Raw genomic sequence first — 3,995 nt, 5'->3', positions numbered from 1 at the left:
TTTTGTTTTCAAGAATAAAACCCTGTTTCTACTGAATTGTGATAACAGTATTTTTAGTATTCTTCACTTCTGCTTTTGAGAGCTCTCTGTGTAAGAAATGATACATACACAGAGAGATACATTTACATTGTATTCTGTGTGAAGTAGGTTTCCTTGAAAGAGATGGTGCAGGGTTTAGAAACTATGGTGGGTCACTGTCCTTGCCTACAGAATGAGAGTAGTAATAGCGCCCTCTGCTGTAGGATGCTCAGCAGGTAGCTGAGGTGCAAGGAAGGCATTGGTCAAAGCCTGCCACAGCCAGTGCTGTAGGCTGACACAGCAGCTTTTATATGTGTGCCTGATGACAAAACTTGGAGCAGGGACAAGCTCAGCATTTACTCCTGTTCTCTAAGGTCTGTGCACATGCAGCCTGCTCATGACTTATAATGTTATCCATGGAACTGGTTCATGATGTGCCATTTTACATTCCTGGGACCCATGTAGGTCCCTGGAGACTTAGCACTTAGAGGATGCTCAGCCTGCTCTCAGCAATGCTGCTGCTCTTGCTTTTGACTGGGGACATTGGAGGCAGAACCCCTGGAATTAGTGTGTACTGGGCAAGCACTTGTCAAAAGATAAATCCTAGCCCCTACTACTTAGAGTTTACAGTCTTTAATGTTTTTCTGCTACTCAAAATTTAACTGTAGAGCTTGTAGTGGTAAATGTTTTAAAGTTTTTGGACAGATTTCTAATGAATTAGAATACTCTGAGAAAGTCTTCCATAGGGGATTTCTGAAGGGAGTCTGCCCATGGGGCTGTGATGTCACATCTGAAGCTAGGCCAGTGCCAGCATTCTTCTGGTGTCCAGCAAAACTGCTTTCATTTGTTCTTGAAGCTCATTTTGTTGACACAGAGCTTTGTGTTAATTTTTAAAAGCAGCTATTTAGAGTTTCTAACTGAAATGATTCTATTTCCCTACTCACAGGTGTTTGATCAGAAATTTACTTTTGTGTTTTTTAAGTTTAGAGTTACTAAACACATAAGGTGCATGTATATGTTGATTTTTTTTAGCTTACAGCCTATTGTCTCTTACCTCAACACTGATAATCTGTCTTAGTTTTTCCATTAAGATGTGGGTATGTGATGAAATTTAATGTATGGAATTTTGTTATTGAGATAGTTCATGTTGCTCTGACTGGCCATGGGCTCACTTAATGGAGCAAAGATGAGTTTGAACTCATGATTCCTTGCTTCTGTCTCCCAAGTGCTAGAATTACAGGTGTGAGCCACCATACCTGGTTAAAATTTTTTTAATAAGCAATTTTAAAATAAAGGTCTTAGGAACTTTTTTGCTATAAAATTCCTGTTATAGCAAAGTAGGTGTTTTGTTCTTGTGAGGTGTGTCCGTTGCTGTTACAGTTTGTATGTTACCTTTTTGATACCAGCATCAACTGATGCCTAAGACCCTGGCATATTCTGTTTAGGCTGCTATTCTACCACTGAGCTACAACCCAGCCCCATAGTTAACAGTTTTAGACTGTATTTAACTGAATATAGACCACAGATAATGTATTTCCTCATATCTTTAGTATAATAGAGCCCTGTGTGTGCGTGTGTGCGTGCGTGTGTGTGTGTGTGTGTGTGTGTGTGTGTGTGTGTGTGTGTGTGTATAGGCTAGAGTTAGTCACTCTCTCCACTTTGTTTTTTGAGACAGGCTTACTCATTTAACTTGGTACCTACCTAGCCCCACGAATCCTCCTGTCTGTCTCTAGTACTGGGATTGCAGATCACATTGCCATCTCCAGCTTCTGCGTGAGTGCTGGGATCAGACTCAGGTTCATGTACCTCCTATGCTGACCAGTTTCCCTAGCCCACTGCCTTTTTTTTTTTTAAATTATAAGAATGTGTGAGCAACTTGGCAATGGTCTTACTGAATTAAAACTACATGAATAAGGATGAAAACTCACTTCTTTTCCTAGGTATCAGTAGGCTTTCCTTGTGTAATTTTCATCCATCATAACTTTATTGAGTATATGAAATAATTTTGGTAGGTTACCTAGATCAAATTGACTTAGCTTTGCATTTCCAAGGTTATATAGTCCAGTAGAATAAATCCTAGATTATTTCCCACTTTTAGGAAATTTGATAATTAGCTAGAAATGGTCTAGGAATTGAGAAATTGCTTCAGGCAGTCTGGGAAAACAGTTGACCTGTCTTTCATAGCCAGAGGTCTCAACTGTGTGGGAGAAAGGGAAGTCGGGACATCTGGGATAACAAGTCTCCTGTCCTAATTTACAGCACACCTTTTCTTTCACTACACTATAGGCAGAGGAGGACAGGATTAGATTTTTCTAATCATCCTATGTTCCTAGAATTTTATAGCTTTAAAGGGCCATTTTGAACTCCTAGCCTGCTGGTGTGGCAGTAGAGAAAGGCTGTATTTGCATGTCTGAATAAGAAGAGCAGAGACATCTGCAGCAAGGCCACAGGAAGGTACAGCTATGGTAAGGTAGCAGCTCCACTATGAGCTCTCTGCTTCCCAGAGCTTGGCAATGGATGGTGAGTAGTTGTCACTTTTCAGCCTCTGCTAACTGGTAAGAGGTCATTCAAAATGTTAGCATTTCTGTCTGACATTATTCGATCACTAGGGTAGATAGGGAAGGATTAGGGATTATCCCAGAATGTATAAAAAAGCAAGCAGAACAAAATACAAGCACACCAGTAAGGAGAAGTCTCTTGGCTTCTCCTTCAGCCCTGCCTTTGGGCTCCTGCAGGAATTCCTCCTGCCCTAAGTTCCCTCACCTGTTGTATAAGATGAAATAAACCTTTCCTCCCAGTGTTGACTTTGGTCATGGTGTTTAGTAGAGCAATAGACATAACATAGACAGTCTTAAAAGACTGCTGGCTGCAAGATGGTATTTTCCATGGTAACAACTTTGTGCCAGGGCATAATTAATGTTTGCAGTTGAATGTTAGCTCCGACCAACTAGACTTAATAGCAAATTGAATGGCATAGGCTCCATCACTAACTTAGATCAAGTTTGGCCTTCAGTTTTGCATGACTTTTTCTCCTTCATGTTTTGTTGAAGAGAAGACCCTCAGCAGGAAGTACAGGGATCATAGGATTTCACAGGAAGTCTTGTTAACAAGGACTTCTTAGTAATACATACTTGGAAGAGGATAAAAAAACCAGAAATCATCTTCACCTTGATATGGTGTTGGGATGTTCATTTGAAATGTTTAGGAGGTTTATTTTAGTCTCCATGCTGAATCCAGTTATTTGAAGACACAGATTGCAGAGGATACAAGCAAAATAGTGGTCTTTAGGAATTCCCATTGAATAGCTCCTAGAAAGTATCCACTGCAACCCATTCCCAGAACACCCAGAGGAAGCCTGACTCACAGGTGCTTTAACACCCAGGATCACAGACCTTGGGCACTGGTTCTGCACCCATTCCCACAATACCCAGAGGAAGACAGTTTCACAGGATCACAGAGGACTCGACTCCCAGGAGATCAGACACTCCCAGGAGTACTGGAGCTCTGACACAAGATCACAGTTGAGGCCACAACATCTTTCCCAACACCCAGTGTAACTGGGATGCCCCCCACAGGAACCAGGAAAACACAAATCCCCATCTAGCCTGAGGCATGGGCTCAATCTAGAGTGTACCTGTTCCCAGAACAAATTCAGAGCTCCCCACCCACTCCTGCAACACCCAGAGAAAACTTGACTCCCAGGAGGTCTGACATAACAGGGTCTCAGAAGCTTGGTCACACCAGGATTTCAGTGTCTTAGAGGCAGCCTGCTTTTCCAGTGTGTTAGGGTATCCAGGACTTGCTATAGTGGGAAAACAGGGTTCTGATGATGACAAGTAGCCTTTCTGTTGCTTATGTACTTTTGCTTGCCGCTTGCCATCTGGTTTTCTCTAGTGCTACCTGCCCTTGCTGTCTCTGATTGGAGCCTGTCCCTCTTGTGATTCGGTTGTGTCAGAACTCTGAGTTCAGCTGTCTCT

The sequence above is a fragment of the Micromys minutus genome (assembly GCF_963924665.1).
Source record: "Micromys minutus genome assembly, chromosome: 5".
In the NCBI taxonomy this organism is placed as follows: domain Eukaryota; kingdom Metazoa; phylum Chordata; class Mammalia; order Rodentia; family Muridae; genus Micromys; species Micromys minutus.
The sequence above is the reverse complement of the archived record's forward strand: the minus strand, read 5'-3'. Positions refer to the sequence as shown.